The sequence below is a fragment of the Schistocerca gregaria genome, chromosome 4 (genome assembly GCF_023897955.1).
Source record: "Schistocerca gregaria isolate iqSchGreg1 chromosome 4, iqSchGreg1.2, whole genome shotgun sequence".
Taxonomy (NCBI): domain Eukaryota; kingdom Metazoa; phylum Arthropoda; class Insecta; order Orthoptera; family Acrididae; genus Schistocerca; species Schistocerca gregaria.
In genome coordinates, this window is record NC_064923.1 from 358,634,842 (window position 1) to 358,652,007 (window position 17,166).

The window sequence follows — 17,166 nt, forward strand, 5'->3', positions numbered from 1 at the left end:
ATGTAAACACAAATGCAACATTTAAGTTTATGTTGAACAGGACACACACGTTACCTTTAAAACGCAAAGCACTAACCCAACAAAAACATGCAAGTCAAGCAACTACAGAGAAGAATGAATGTTGAGCAAAATCAGTTAACAAAGTATCCAGTGAAATTTGGTCAACATCACTAACAGAAGTATTATAGGTAAAACAACTGATACAATGCAAATCTCCACAAGCATTCCCTACTGAGGCACAGCAACACAAAAAAGTGCTAGTTTTTTAGAAATGGCAGTATAAAAATATGTTTCTCCGCAAGCAACAAACTTGGACACCATTTACCTCGCACAATACACATAAACACACCAACAGTGGAACAAAGTGGGATATATGAACTACAGTGTAACATTCGTCCCGCATTCTACATAGGAAAAATAGGAAGAATTAGCCTTATGCTTTATGAAGAATATACTTCTGCTTTCAGTCTCAACCAATTTTGCAAATACACATTAGCTAACTGTATATACCTCGACAGATACAAACTAAGTGACATCCACAACAATTTAAGTGCTCCATGCTGAAAATAATGCTAGAAATCTTGATGTGCTAGACAGTTAGAAATGTTATTACACAAAGAAAATTTTTTTGAAAACGCATTAAATGAACATTTTAACAGCCACAGTTTTTCCAGCAATTTTAAAAATCCGTTTTTTCCCTAAGGAAACAAGTATTTAATATTTGCAAAAATTTCATTATATCATACCCCATTTGATTTCTATGCAAATAATTTATGCAAATAGTTGTTTTGCAAATGGCTCCTTTTTAAAATAATAGTGTAATGTAAAAATTTAACATCTTTACATTTGAATATTTACTGATTTGTTTCAATTTTCGTTACAAATATGCTCCTTGATGAGATCTGTGTATGTGTACTCGTACTGTGCTTAAAAACTATGTAACCACTACTGGGAATAGTAACTTTTCGGTTTCGTCTTAATTTTCTAAAAGCTGTAGTCACACTGTGCCAACTTGTAACAGAATTGTGTATTCTTAACAGGACCATTGGTTACCTAAATTCGAAAACTGGTGCAGACTCATCACACATCTGAAGACAAGTCCCCAGTCTTTGCGACTGAAGGCAACATGTATGATACTTATGTGCATCCCCAGACACATCTTTATGTACCTCTGTGGGCAAGGGTCTCCTTGAGTACTTACACGCCAGTTGTATTCACTGCTTTAATTGAACTAATGAAAGTACTGCACACTGGTTTCTCTCAGAAGAATGATGGATAGCTCGACCAATTATAACACTGAAGAGTGGCTTCTTGCGAGTGAACAAATCAATATGTTGTTGAAAAAAAAAAATGACAAGAAACATGACAGAAATACTACAGAATGGTCTCGTTTCAAAAGAAATGAATGAGCAATAATCCAACTGATGCGTAAAACTACAACTGACTAAAGCAATTGTTTTCATTCAGTTGCTCCCATAGACTGGTGCCACTCGAAACAATGAGAAAATGATTCAACCAATACACAAAACTACAACCCAGTGGATCGAATGCTTCCTACAACGAACTGAATCCATTTTTTACATTCAGTTGTTCTCATCACTGGCATCATGGATTATAACATTTTCCACTGTAGGAAGTATTTTTATAAAATACATTAATCATCGATTCTATTTTACTTATAACTATTTTTGAATAGCTAAAATTTTTACCACCTACTGCCTTGCTCTACTACAATTTGATGTATTTTACTGATACAGTTGTGTTGATAAATATTGTTGAGTCTTTATTTCCTTTGTAGTTAATGTTCTTAGAAATATTAAAGCTTTCAGAAGTTGTTATTCCTTTCCCAACATTTTTCCTGATTTCCTATGCAGCATGTTTACAACATAATATTTCTGTAACATCCTCTACTTTAAACTACACATTATTTTGATCATCAAGAACTTGCCATTATAGTTCTTAATGAACAGCCTCGTGCATTAAGACTGAACTGCTTTACCACTCAGATTTTATAAATGCATGCTGACCTATCTAGTGCTGAACATTTGTTCTTTCAATATTTATTTCTCTGGGAACAAATTTTTCATGTATACTTTTGTGGCGATTACATTATAACAATAGCTCACTTGCACTGGAGAGTAACAGCGTATGGGCTAAATTCCTATAACCTGACCTGAACAGTTCCCATGTTTTCCCCAAAGTATAGTATATTCACACTTGTTTACATATGAGTAACAATGCGAGTGTAAATTTCTAATTAAATGTATCGAGGATTTCTTCATCAACACGAGTAGATGCTCATCTGTGAACTGTGCTCACTGTTGCAAAAATGGGTTTCGCAGGTTTACATTTCCAGGTGACCCAGAGTAAAGAAAAACATGGCCATACATTGCCAGAGAGACCACTGGGAACCAGGAAATGACACTCAACTGTCTATTGTAAATGCAAGCTAATAAAAGTAGATATAAACATGAAACCAGTTGTATACAACTGCATTTCCTCCCTCAGTCGAACCACACTGAATCAGTTCGTCTCAAATTTTTCGATTTATGGGGTATTTTCGCAACTGCCAAATTGGAGATGGATATTACTAGTGTATTTATACGTCTAATGACATGATTATTACGAATGTCGAGGGAAAAATAGCATATGTAAAAACCAAATAAAGTCACATATAAGCCTACAGCGTACATTTAGGGAGAAACTAATAATTCTAAAGAAAGACAGGACATGGCAGCAACGATATTATGTAGCACTTCATGATGGCAATATGCCGAAATGAGGTCATTGTGAATTATTTGTAAAACAAAAATCATTAAAGAGCAGTGTAGCTGACTGATAATCGTAATTATCATGTCATTAGAAAAGATATTTTGCACTGCAGGCACAAAAGAACAAAAATTATTCATACATTGTTATCATGAACGTACATTCACAAACTGAATAATACTGAAGCCCATTTCTTATATAGTTTCGGTAGGACGACCGATAATTAAGATATTGTTCAATGTGTGGAAACCGGAAGAGGTAACATAACTTTCAAAGAAATAAGTTTTCACCACAACTCAAGAAACAACAAACCTATCGTTTAGTACACAAAATGAATACTTGTTAAATGATGGATGAAGCTGTTAATAAAAATTCATTTCACTGTAACATGAAACTAAATTTTTTGCCCTCTGTACAAGAAAAATGCTGCATTCCTTGAATTACCTACTTAAAAAATAAATACCACTTTTACAAGTGTCTATAATTGGGCAAAAACTAATAAATGGGCACGTTATTACTGCATAACACTCATATTTGAAGACGTTGGTGCCGAGCTGTTACCTCATTGCATTTAATATTTTCAAACTTCCACGCAAGCTCCAAGCCTATCTTTCTATAGGTGTGTAATATTACATTTCAATTTTTCTGTTATGTGAAAAGGACATTCGAAATATCTCTATACGTAGTAATTCCTGTTCCATATACTTTATACCTGCAATACCAGTTATTTCATAATAAATACTGTCAAATGTTGCATGAACATTTCACCACCCACAAGGTAAACATTCCAAGTCCTCAGAATGGGAAAACAGCGGATGATTCAGCTTTTTATACAGGGTGTTACAAAAAGGTATGGCCAAACTTTCAGGAAACATTCCTCACACACAAAGAAAGAAAATATGTTATGTGAACATGTATCCGGAAACGCTTACTTTCCATGTTAGAGCTCATTTTATTACTTCTCTTCAAATCACATTAATGATGAAATGGAAACACACAGCAACAGAACGTCCCAGCGTGACTTCAAACACTTTGTTACAGGAAATGTTCGAAATGTACTCCGTTAGCGAGGATACATGCATCCACCCTCCGTCGCATGGAATCCCTGATGCGCTGATGCACCCCTCGAGAATGGCGTATTGTATCACAGCCGTCCACAATACGAGCACGAAGAGTCTCTATATTTGGTACAGGGGTTGCGTAGACAAGAGCTTTCAAATGCCCCCATAAAAGAAAGTCAAGAGGGTTGAGGTCAGGAGAGCATGGAGGACATGGAATTGGTCCGCCTCTATCAATCCATCGGTCACCGAATCTGTTGTTGAGAAGCGTACGAACACTTCGACTGAAAAGTGCAAGAGCTCCATCGTGCACGAACCATATGTTGTGTCGTACTTGTAAAGACACATGCTCTAGCAGCACACATAGAGTATCCCGTATGAAATCCTGAAAACGTGCTCCATTGAGCGTAGGTCGAAGAACATGGGGCCCAATCAAGACATCACCAACAATGCCTGCCCAAACGTTCACAGAAAATCTGTGTTGATGACGTGATTGAACAATTGCGTGCGGATTCTCGTCAGCCCACACATGTTGATTGTGAAAATTTACAATTTGATCACGTTGGAATGAAGCCTCATCTGTAAAGAGAACATTTGCACTGAAATGAGGATTGACACATTGTTGGATGAACCATTAGCAGAAGTGTACCCGTGGAGGCCAATCAGCTGCTGATAGTGCCTTCACACGCTGTACATGGTACGGAAACAACTGGTTCTCCCGTAGCACTCTCCATACAGTGACGTGGTCAACGTTACCTTGTACAGCATCAACTTCTCTGACGCTGACATTAGGGTTATCGTCAACTGCACGAAGAATTGCCTCGTCCATTGCAGCTGTCCTCGTCGTTCTAGGTCTTCCCCAGTCGCGAGTCATAGGCTGGAATGTTCTGTGCTCCTAAGACGCCGATCAATTGCTTCGAACGACTTCCTTTCGGGACACCTTCGTTCTGGAAATGTGTCTCGATACGAACGTACCGCGCCACGGCTATTGCCGCGTGCTAATCCGTACAACAAATGGGCATTTGCCAACCCCGCATTTGTAAACATTGCACTGACTGCAAAACCGCGTTCAAATGGTTCAAATGGCTCGGTGCACTATGGGACTTAACATCTGAGGTCATCAGTCCCCTAGAACTTAGAACTACTTAAACCTAACTAACCTAAGGACATCACACACATCCATGCCCGAGGTAGGATACGAACCTGCGACCGTAGCAGTCGCGCGGTTCCGGACTACAGCGCCTAGAACCGCATGGCTGCCGCGGCCGGCAAAACCACGTTCGTGATGAACACTAACCTGTTGATGCTACGCACTGATGTGTTTGATGCTAGTACTGTAGAGCAATGAGTCGCATGTCAACACAAGCACCGAAGTCAACATTACCTTCCTTCAATTGGGCCAACTGGCGGTGAATCGAGGAAGTACAGTACATACTGACGAAACTAAAATGAGCTCTAACATGGAAATTAAGCGTTTCCGGACACATGTCCACATAACATCTTTTCTTTATTTGTGTGTGAGGAATGTTTCCTGAAAGTTTGGCCGTACCTTTTTGTAACACCCTGTATAAAAAGCTGAATCGTCCGCTGTTTTCCCAAACTTAGCACTGTGCGGGACAGTTACGGAAACAGTAATGGCGCAGGCGACAAAGGGTATTCCGCCGGCTATAAAAGGAAGCAACGCCATCTACGAACAAAGCCTACTCATCTCGCATGTGTAGGCTTTATTCCTAGATGGTGTTGAAGGAGGTCGGGCAGTTCGACCGATCATTTCAAGCAATGCTGAAAATGTTAACAACAGTTTCATTATCGTCGACCACGCCAGGCGTTAAACACCGACGTCGGCCGAAATTCAAACCAGGTCAGCGGCATGCCGTTTGTTCGACCAAAGATGAACTTAATTCCAGAATGAGATTTTCACTCTGCAGCGGAGTGTACGCTGATATGAAACCTCCTGGCAGATTAAAACTGTGTGCCCGACCGAGACTCGAACTCGGGACCTTTGCCTTTCGCGGACAAGTGCTCTACCAACTTAGCTACCGAAGCACGACTCACGTCCGGTACTCACAGCTTTACTTCTGCCAGCATCCGTGGCTAAGCCATGTCTCCGCAATATCCTTTCTTTCAGGGGTGCTAGTTCTGCTAGATTCGCAGAAGAGCTTCTGTAAAGTTTGGAAGGTAGGAGACGGATACTGGCAGAAGTAAAGCTGTGAGTACCGGACGTGAGTCGTGCTTCGGTAGCTCAGTTGGTAGAGCACTTGCCCGCGAAAGGCAAAGGTCCCGAGTTCGAGTCTCGGTCGGGCACACAGTTTTAATCTGCCAGGAAGTTTCATGAACTTAATTGTCTGTTACTAAGGACAAGCTGTGTCGGAAAGACGCTGGAACGGATGGTTAACCGCCGTCTGGTCTGGCTGCTAGAGACCAGACAGCTCCTTAGCCGCTTTCAGTGTGGATTCCGAAAATTTCGGTCCACGGTCGACGACCTGACCCTCCAAGAAGCGGCTATTAGGCAGGCTTTACTCCGTGAGCATCACTGTATTGGTATCTTCTTTGATAGCAGTAAGGCATATGATACTACTTGGAGACACTGTACTCTTGCACAACTGCATCAATGGGGCTTTCGTGGCCGCCTCCCGATTTTCATTCGGTCTTTCCTGTCTCAGCGGTTTTTCGGACCCGCGTTGGTCTGTCTGGTCGCTTTGAGCAAGAGAACAGTGTCCCCCAGGGCAGTGTTTTAAGCGTTACCCTCTTTGCCATAGCCATCAACAGTATAACATCTACAGTGAGGAGTCCAGTACAGTGCCCCTAGTTTGTGGACGACTTTGGTGTTTTCTGTTCCTCCTCCAGTGTTGCAACCGCGAGCCGTCAATTGCAGCTAACAGTGCGGTGGTTAGAGGAGTGGGCTGCAAAGACGGGTTTTCGGTTTTCTGCCGATAAGTGTGTTTGTGTTCATTTTAATCGTTCTCGTCGTCTTTTTACTTTGCCTGCCTTGCATATGGGGGATACTGTCCTGTATTTTAGAGACAATTTTTGACTCCAGGCTGTCATAGCTGCCTCACCTACGCGACTTGAAAGCCAGAACGTTGAAGGCACTGAACATCCTCAAGTGCCTCAGCCACAGGTCTTGGGGAGCGGACAGGGCACGTCTCCTTCAGTTTTATCGAGCTTTTGTGCGGTCACGGCTGGACTATGGGTGCACAGTATATGGGTCAGCGAGGCCGTCGTATTTGCGGATCCTTGACGCTGTTCACCATGCTGGGATTCGACTGGCCACGTGTGCTTATCGGACCAGTCCCGTACAGAGCCTCTGTGCTGAGGCTGGCGAACCGCCACTTACCATCCGGCGGCAGCTCCTGCAGGTGCGCCAGGCTTGTAAGTTTCTTGCAGCTCCAAGCTCGCCTGCTCCCATCTTGTTGCCCATCCACCTCTGGACCGCCTTTTTCCCGCCGCCCCCGGGCTACGTTGCCGTTTGGGATCCGTGTGCAACGTGTGCTAGTGTCACTTGGTGTTGGGTATGTATAACCCCAAATCCAGGGTTCTAACCGCCTGCTGCCTGGTTACTGAAGCGGCCCGGAGTGATTTTAGATTTATTGCAGTACAAGAGAGATTGCACTCCTTCCACCGTTTTTAATGCAGCATTTTCTGCCATTTTATCTGAGCACCACGACTATGTAGCTGTTTTCACAGATGGGTCGAAACAAGGGGATTCCGTTGGTTGCTCAGTTGTTTTTCCGGATCGTGTCCTCAAGGTCCGACTGCCTCAGACTTCCACCACGACTATGTAGCTGTTTTTACGGATGGGTCGAAACAAGGGGATTCCGTTGGTTGCTCAGTTGTTTTTCCGGATCGTGTTCTCAAGGTCCGACCGCCTCAGACTTTTACTGTCTTTGATGCAGAATTGTCTGCGGTCTTGCCGGCTCTGGAGCAGATGAGACATTCTTCCTCTCCTAAATTTCTTGTCTGTTCCGATTCACTCAGTATCCTTCACGCATTGCACCGTTTGTATCCGGCAGATAAAATCGTCCAGACCATCCAGGATGCCCTCCTCCGACTACAGCGACTGGGGAAGGTTGTAGCTTTCTGCTGGGTTCCGGGGCATGTCGGCATTGCTGAGAATGAAAGGGCAGTCAAGGAGGCGTGTCTCGCCCCACAAGTATCTCAGTGTGCTATCCCCCTGCACGCACTCACCTCGCTGTTGAGCTCACGGGTCATGCGTCGGTGGGAAGATGAGTGGCTGGAAGTGACTGACAATAAGCTCTGTATTGTCAAGCCCAAAACGCGTGCGTGGTATACTTCCTTTCGGCCTCATCGACGGAAGGAGGTTCTCCTCACTCGGCTTCGAATAGGCCACAGCCCTATGACACATGGCTTCCTGCTCTGGCGGGAGGACCCTCCAATTTGTGGTGCTTGCGGCGTTCAGGTCACTGTGCGCCACGTTGTATTGGATTGTGTTTTATTTTCTGACCAGCGGGCCGCGGCTGACTTGCCAACGGACCTGCCATCTCTTTTGGGCAGCACTCGGACGAATGTGGTTAAAGTTTTAAAGTTCTGTGCCATGTCAAATGTTTTTACAAAGATTTTAGGGAGAGGATTTTAATTTGCTCACTGTGTGACAAGCTCGCCCATATTTTATGTAAGTGGCCAGCCAATGACAATTTTGTGTGGCATTCTTGTTGCTATGTTTTCCTTTCCCTTCGGTTTTACTTTCTTATGTAGTATTTTCCTTCTTTTCCTGCTTTCTTTGAGTGTGTTTTTCATTTTACTTCAGTCTGTCCACATTCGTTCCTTTTAATGTGTGTCAGGGCGCTGATGACCTCTATGTTGAGCGCCCATAAGCCCCAACCCACACACACTGTTACTAAGAATATTATTGTTTCCTAACATAATGAACCCCCGTCCCTTTGCACGCCATTCGTGACCCCCCCTCGGGGTAGCACCCAACAGTTTCAGTACCACTGGACGAGAGATGCTGTCGTTGTAAGCGACGACTGAAGACTGGGCTGAGTGGCACTGCAACCTGACGTAAGTAGCTTCCAGCAGTTACGGCTAACGGAACCTCTTGAGTTCATGTCTTTGCTCACGTCTCATATTTCCCACTCCATCTGGCAGCGACTGTCCTTGGTTGTAGTTTCATCTTTGGGTGACAACTCCGACATGAGACCTCGTCCATCGGATGACACTACAGATTGTAAGTACAAGCTTGCCATGTATACACACACACACATAACATTAGTGAAGTTCGGTGGCAGGAGGGACAGGTCAGGTGAATACAGTGTTATAAACACAAAGTCAAATAGAGATAATGCAGGAGTAGGTTTAATAATCAATAACAAAATAGGAATGCGGATAAGCTACTATGAACAGCAAGTGAACACATTATTGTAGCCAAGACTGACACGAAGCCCACAGTCGTACAAGTTTATATGTCAACTAGGTCTGCAGATGATGAAGAGATTGAAGAAATGTGTGATGAGATGAAAGAAATTATTCAGATAGTTAAGGCAGATGAAAATTTAACTGTATAATAAATTCGATAGTAGGATAAAAGAAAGAGAAAGAAAAATAGTTGGTGAAAATGGACTGGGGAAAGGAATGATAGAGGAAGCATCCTGGTAGAATTCTGCACAGAACATAATTTAATCATAGCTAACACTTGGTTTAAGAATCATGAAAGAAGCTTGTATTCGTGGAAGAGACCTGGAAACACTGGAAGCTTTCAGATTGATTATATAATGATAAGACAGAGATTTCGGAATCAGGTTTTAAATTGTAAGTCATTTACAGGGACAGATGTGGACTCTGACCATAATTTATTGGTTATGAACTGTAGATTAAAACTGAAGAAACTACAAAAAGGTAGGAATTTAAGGAGACGGGACCTGGATAAACTGAAAGAACCAGTGGTAGAGAGTTTGAGAGTGAGTATTAGGGAACGATTGACAAGAATAGGGGAAATAAACAGAGTAAAAGACGAATGGGTAGCTTTTAGAGATGAAGTAGTGAAGGCAGCAGACGATCAGCTATGTAAAACGACGAGGTCTAGTAAAAGTCTTTGGGTAATACAGTAGATATCGAATTTAACCTATGGAAGGAAAAAATACAAAAATGTAGTAAATGAAGCAGGCGAAAGGGACTACATACGTCTAAAAAATGGCACTGACAGGAAGTGCAAAATGGCTAAGCAAGAATGGCTAGATATCAGATATAAGGATTCAGAAGCACATCTTACTAGTAGAAAGACAGATGCCGCCTACAGAAAAATTAAAGAGACCTTTGGCGAAAAGAGAACCACATGTATGAATAACAAGAGCTCAGATAGAAAACGAATTCTAAGTAAAGAAGAGAAAGCAGAAAGATGGAAGGAGTATATAGAGGATCTATACAAGGGAGATATACTTGAGGGCAATATTATGGAAATGGAAGAGGACGTAGACGAAGAGGATGTGGAAGATACGATGCTGCGTGAAGAATTTGACAGAGCACTGAAAGACTTAAGTCAGAACAAGGTTCCGGGAGTAGACAACATTTCGCTAGAACTACTGATAGTCTTCGGAAAGCTAGCCATGACAAAACTCTTGCATCTTGTGAGCAAGATGTATGAGACAGACGAAATACCCTCAGACTTCAAGAAGAACATAATAAGTCCAATTCGAAAGAAAGCAGGTGCTCATAGATGTGAAAATTACCGTACTATCATTTTAATAACTCACTGTTGCGAAACACTAACACGGATTATTTACAGAAAAATGGAAAAACTGGTAGAAGCTGATCTCTGGGAAAATCAGTTTGGATCCCGGAGAAATGTAGGAACATGCTAGGCAATACTGACCCTACGACTTGTCATAGAAGACAGGTTGAGGAAGGCAAACCTACGTTTATAGCCTTAGTAGATATAGAGAAAGCTTTTGGCAATGTTGACTGGAATACTTTCTTTCAAATTCTAAAGGTGGCGGGGGTAAAATACAGGGAGCGAAAGGCTATTTACAACTTGCATAGAAACCAGACGTTAGTTATACGAGTCGAGGGGCATGAAACGAAGCAGTGCCTGAGGAGTTAACCAATGTTATTCAATCTGAACACTGAACAAGCAGTAAAGGAAACCAGAGAAAAATTTGCAGCACGAATTAAAGTCCAGGGAGAAGAAATTAAAAAAGAAAAAATGAGGTTTGCCGATGACATTGTAACTCTGTCGGAGGCAGCAAAGGACTTGGCAGAGCAGTTGAACGGAATTGGCAGTGTCTTGAAAGGAGAATATGATATGAACACCAACAAAAGCAAAACGTGGATAATGCATAGAAGTAGAATTAAATCAGTTTATGCTGAGGGAAGTAGGCTAGGAAATGAGACACTCAAAGTAGTAGATGAGTTTTGCTATTTGGGCAGCAAAATAACTGATGATGGTCCAAGTAATGAGGATATAAAATATAGAGTGGCAATGATAAGAAAAACGTTTCTGAGGAAGAGAAAATTGCTGGCATGGAACACAGATTTAACTGTCAGGAAGCCACTTGTGAAAGTATTTGTATGGAGTATAGCCATGTATTGAAGTGAAACATGGACGATAAACAGTTTAACAAGAAGAGAATACAAACTTTTGAAATGTGGTGCTACAGGAAAATGCTAAAGATTAGATAGGTAGATCACGTAACTAATGAGGAGGTACTGAATAGAATTTGTGAGAAAAGAAATTTGTGGCATAGACTGATTGACGAAGCAGGGATCGGTTGGTAGGACACATCCTGAGACATCAAGGGATCACCGACTTAATACTGAACGTAAGCGTGGCGGGTAAGAATCGTAGAGTGAGACCAAGCGATAAATACAGTAAGCAGATTCAGATAGATTTAGTTTGCAGATGAAGGGACTTGCACAGGATAGAGTAGCACGGAGATCTGCATCAAACCAGTCTTCACTCTGAAGACCACAACAACAACAACATACACACACACACGAACACACACTTACATGAAGTACAAAAAATGTAACTGTAAAATTGCAGTAAATAAATTATTTTTGAAAGAATTAGCTACCTACTTGCAGTAGGTATTTTGCACTTCCTTATTTCTAGTATTGTGTTTCGTATCTTCTAAAAATTCTGATACTGAATAGAAGCAGCGATCTAGTAATAATGACTCAGAATTTTATTAAAAATGCGAAAGCTGAATAAGTCGTATCTTACATGGGAGACAAGTGTGAATTTACATTGCACTATTTGAGATGGACTTTTTGCAAACTGATGTCCTTGCTGCCTTGAGATGTAACTTCCCTTTTTGACATACAACATCTTCTTGTATATTGAAGTTGTTATTTATGCTTACTACAGTACAACAGAACAGCGTGACCAGAACCTGGACAAGGAAGGATATGTGCGTCTTAAAAGGGCTGACGCAAGAATTTTACGCCCGTCCATACTCGTAAACAAACGATGTGATTTTCGAGGCAGATACAGACAACAACTATCTCTGGAGAGTGCTACAGTCGCAATTCGTTATGGGGAGCATGTTCCATGAGTGTACCATCTCATTTCTAAGCGAGCACCAACCACAATGTACACTGAGATGACAAAAGTATGGGACACCTCTTAATATCGTGTCGGACCTCCTTTTGCCCGGTGCAGTGCAGCAACTCAGCATGGCATGGATTCAACAAATAGTTTGGAGTCCCCTGCAGAAATACTGAGACATGCTGTCCCTATAGCCGTCCGTAACTGCCAAACTGTTGCCATTGCAGTATCTTGTGCGCTAAGTGACATCCTGATTATGTCGCTTAAATGTTCTATGGGATGTCGGGCGATCTGGGTGGCCAGACCATTCGCTGAACTGCTCAGAACGTTCTTCAAACCAACCACGAACAACTGTGGCTCAGTGGAATGTTTGAGAACATGAATTCCATGAATGGCTGCAAATGGTCTCCAAGTAGCCGAAGACGACCATTTCCAGATATCCAGGCAATAATCGGTTCAACTGGACCAGAGGACCCATTACACTCTATGTAAACTCAACCAAAATCATTATGGAGCCATTACCAGCTTGCACAGAGCCTTGTTGCCGGCCGCGGTGGTCTAGCGGTTCAGGCGCTCAGTCCGGAACCGCGGGACTGCTACGGTCGCAGGTTCGAATCCTGCCTCGGGCATGGATGTGTGTTATGCCCTTAGGTTAGTTAGGGTTAAGTAGTTCTAAGTTCTAGGGGACTGATGACCACAGATGTTAAGTCCCATAGTGCTCAGAGCCATTTGAACCATTTTTTGAACCAAGAGCCTTGTTGACAACCCGGGTCCATGACTTCGTGGTGTCTGCGCCATACTTTAAGTTACCATCATCTTTTACCAACAGAAACCGGGACTCACCTTACCAGGCCGCGATTTGCCAGTCGTCTAGGATACAACCGATGTGGTCACGATCCCAGGAGAGACGCTGCAGGCGACGTGCTGTTAGCAAAGGTAGTCGCGTCGGTCGTCTACTGCCACAGCATACGAGGGTCATCCCAAAAGTAAGGTCTCCTATTTTTTTATAAGTACATAGACCTGTTTATTTCTACAATGGTTTGCATCAGTTTACAGCTTGAACATTTAGCTAATTTTCGACATAATCACCGTTCCTGTCGATGCATTTCTGTAGAGGCTGTGGCAGTTTTTGTATGCCCATGTCATACCAGCTCGCCTCCATGCTGTTCAGAAAGTTATGAACCTCCTCTTTCACCTCGTCGTCGGAGCTGAATCGCTTTCCGGCCAAATGTTCTTTTAACTTAGGGAACAGGTGATAGGCAGTGGGCGCCCAGTCAGGACTATAGGGTGGGTGGGTGATTATGTTCCACTGAAACTGTTGCAGGAGAGCAACGGTTTGCCGAGCGATGTGTGGGCGACCATTGTCATGGAGAATGTGTACGCCCTTGCTCAACATTCCTCTTCTCCGGTTCTGAATTACCCTTTTTACTTTTTCAGATTCTCACATCAGATCATCGAGGGTGATCCGCCGACCTTCACGCATGCTTTGCTCAACCTTCAACAGAAATTGACGGTCTGCCTCTCCTTTGTTCGTCGTGAATTTCGGTCCGACCAATTACAAAATCTCTACACCACCTGCGAACATTTTTGACACCCATGCATGACTCACCATACACTTCTGTCGATTGGCGATGGATTTCAATCCTGCCCTTTGCGTTTATAAACCGAATACGTGCGCGCAGTTCGCACTTGGCGTAACATCCGACGGGAGCTCCATTGTCAACGGCTGCCAAGCCAGGACTGAGCGCCTCAGCGCGGCGTGCGCATGTTTACACACAGTGCGTGGAGCACTCTTCACAACAGTGTGACCAACTACCACACGAATAGAGTTCTGTACTTACAAAAAAAATAAAAAAGGAGACCTTACTTTTGGGATTACCCTCGTATTAACGCCAAATTTCGCAGCACTGTCCTAACGGACACGTTCGTCTTAGGCACCACATTGATTTGAGCGGTTGTTTTTCGCAGTGGTGCTTGTCTGTTAGCAATGACAACTCTACGCAAACGCCGTTGCCCTTGGTCGTTAAATGAAGGCCGTCGGCCACTGCGATGTCTGTGGTGAGAGGTGATATCTGAAATTTGGTATTGTCGGCACGCTCTTGACACTGTGGATCGCGGAATCTGAATTCTGTAGCGATATGAGAAATGGAAGGTCCCACGCATCTAGCTTCAACTACCATTGCGCTTTCTGAGTCTGTTAATTCTCGTCGTGCTGCCATAATCATGTCAGAAACCGTTTCACATGAATCACCTGAGTAAGAATGACAGGTCTGCCAATGCACTGCTTTTTATACCTTGTGTACGCGATGCTAGCGTCATTTTTACATGTGCTTATCGACATCCCGCAAGATTTGTCAACTCGGTGTGTACGCCACCTGGCGTGGTTAACGATGACAAACTCGTCCGGTGTGAGGATGCCTTTATTTTCTATTCAGCAAAGTACCGTAACTCATTACTGCTCCATAGACTAATAAATTAATGGCTATCATATGGCCGCCAACCTGGTGCAACTCTTTCCATTTCTTGCCAGTTACGTGCCTGAAGTGTCACGTTCGCTTTTACTTCTTACTTGGTTTAAAGAGGATGAGTGCAACATATTACGTACCTTTCCAGTAAATAAGAATCTGAAGCAGTCACAAGGACTCGTATTAATCCTGTTTTTTTTTTGCACAAACACCGCAGCTGGACATGATCTGAGCAAACGAATGAAGGACAACGGAAAGCTGTTTATCAGTTACGTTGGCATCGTATAGCCTCCTTGTTGGTGGTTTCCAATTAGGTCATATCCGATTACGGTTAGAAGTTTAGAGCGACCGAACTATTCTCTCATTTGTCGACAGTTGCCTATCGGTTCAGTGTGTAATGCGAACCTATTACAGTGTGCCATTAATGATTGAGGACGGAAGAAGATGCATCGTTAAGTCGCATGAGTTCTCTTTGCATTCTCACTTCATCAAAAATAATGGTTCAAATAGCTCTGAGCACTATGGGACTTAACATCGGAGGTCATCAGTCCCCTAGACTTAGAACTACTTAAACCTAACTGACCTGACATCACACACATCCAAGCCCGAGGCAGGATTCGAACCTGCGACAGTAGCAGACTAAAGCGCCTAGAACTGCTCGGCCGCAACAGCCGGCTCTCACTTCATCCTCAGGCATTAACTCATAATAAAGCAGTGGAAATCGAAATAAAGGCCAGGTTCCTTAAAAAGTAATAGTAAAATTCTTTAAGTACACATATGTCGAATCTACTATGAAAGTGGTAGATATATATAAGACATAAACAATCGTGACAGAATTACATAGTTTCTTTCATAACACGAGTAACAAATTAAGGTGTTTGTATTTTCTGGATGGAAAATGGTATAACGGCACTCACTGTCTTGTGTTATTGCATTGTTAGTAATTTGTCCAAAATGACTTCTTCCTCATTACCTCAAAAATTCTCTTCGGCATTGGTTTTGTTAGTGTTTGTAGTTCTTGCAGTGAAACTGTCGCCCACTCTTCTCGTATCGCTCTTTCCGTCTCACACAGTCCAATAAATTTCTATTCGGTAAACATGCCTTATAAATATTCCCCAAAGGTTTTCCGTGCGGTTCAAATCCGGACTACGTGCTAGCCAGGGCAAGACATCGATATCTTTACCTTCGAACAACTCTTAGGTTGTAGCAGAAATATACACAGATGCATTATCCTGTCGAAACATTAGACATTCGTCCCATTACCCTCATACATTCTGATCAGTTCTCTCTATAGTATGTCAGTGTACATGTTAGAGTTCTGTCCAAATCATAACATTCCTGTCACCAAAATTTCTCCTTATTCTGACCTGCTGCTCTCTTCTCAGATCAAGCCAGTAACATTGAAATCCCTCCAGCCCGTCTAAATTAAACTTCTTCTCATCACCGAAGATCATTTTAGCGCATTCTGGAGTCTATTACGTGTTTTTCAGCAAACTACAATCCAGCCTGTTTATGTTTCTGTGTTTAAATGCAGACTTCTGCAGTCGTTTCTTGAATCCAAGACGTTTGTCATTTGAGAAAATCTGCCGTACAAGTCTGGCAGTTACTGCCAATAATAACGTTTTGTGGCCCTTTCTTTGCGCAAAAGTAACCGCCTCGATGCCTAAGATACTTTGCTCATATTTTCCGTTCCGTCCACATCATGAGCCCGGTCTAACGAAAATATCAAACACTGTACTCGAACGGTTCCACTTCTGGAGGATTTGAAGATAGAGATTCCCATTTTCTTGCACACACAAATTTTTGCTTTTTCATCACATGGTAACTGTTTTCCGTGTAGTATTGTCACAATCTCGATTTGTGTACACAACAAGCACTGTTACTAATGGTGTCTTGCTTCTTATCTGCGGTAAAGGCAGGGTCACACACATTAGCACAACACATAACCGAGTGCGTTTATACCGAGTTCAACCGTCTACCACCTTAATCGTTGATGTCTTGTTACATACTGTACTAGTTACATCAAATGCTACACCATTTGGCTGCATTTGTTGGTTTACAGGCGTAATACTATTGCATAAAAAAATGGTTCAAATGGCTCTGAGCACGATGGGACTCAACTGCTGTGGTCATTAGTCCCCTAGAACTTAGAACTACTTAAACCTAACTAACCTAAGGACATCACACACATCCATGCCCGAGGCAGGATTCGAACCTGCGACCGTAGCAGTCGCACGGTTCCGGAATGCGCGCCTAGAACCGCGAGACCACCGCGGCCGGCCTACTATTGCATATACAATATTCCAACCTAAAATGAAAATCTTTCTACGAATATTCATGCCTTTATACCGATTTCCACTATTGTATAGTG

The 17,166-nt window shown here is 42.7% G+C and overlaps 1 protein-coding gene and 1 non-coding gene across 2 annotated transcripts in view; both read left to right on the plus strand.

Moving 5' to 3' along the window:
• LOC126268194 (proton-coupled amino acid transporter-like protein CG1139) overlaps positions 1-17,166 on the plus strand; it is a 1,364,918-nt gene that overhangs the window by 964,262 nt on the left and 383,490 nt on the right. The window lies entirely within an intron of this gene.
• Trnas-cga (transfer RNA serine (anticodon CGA)) lies at positions 6,058-6,132 on the plus strand. Its single transcript has one exon. It is a non-coding gene; the product is annotated as a tRNA-Ser (tRNA).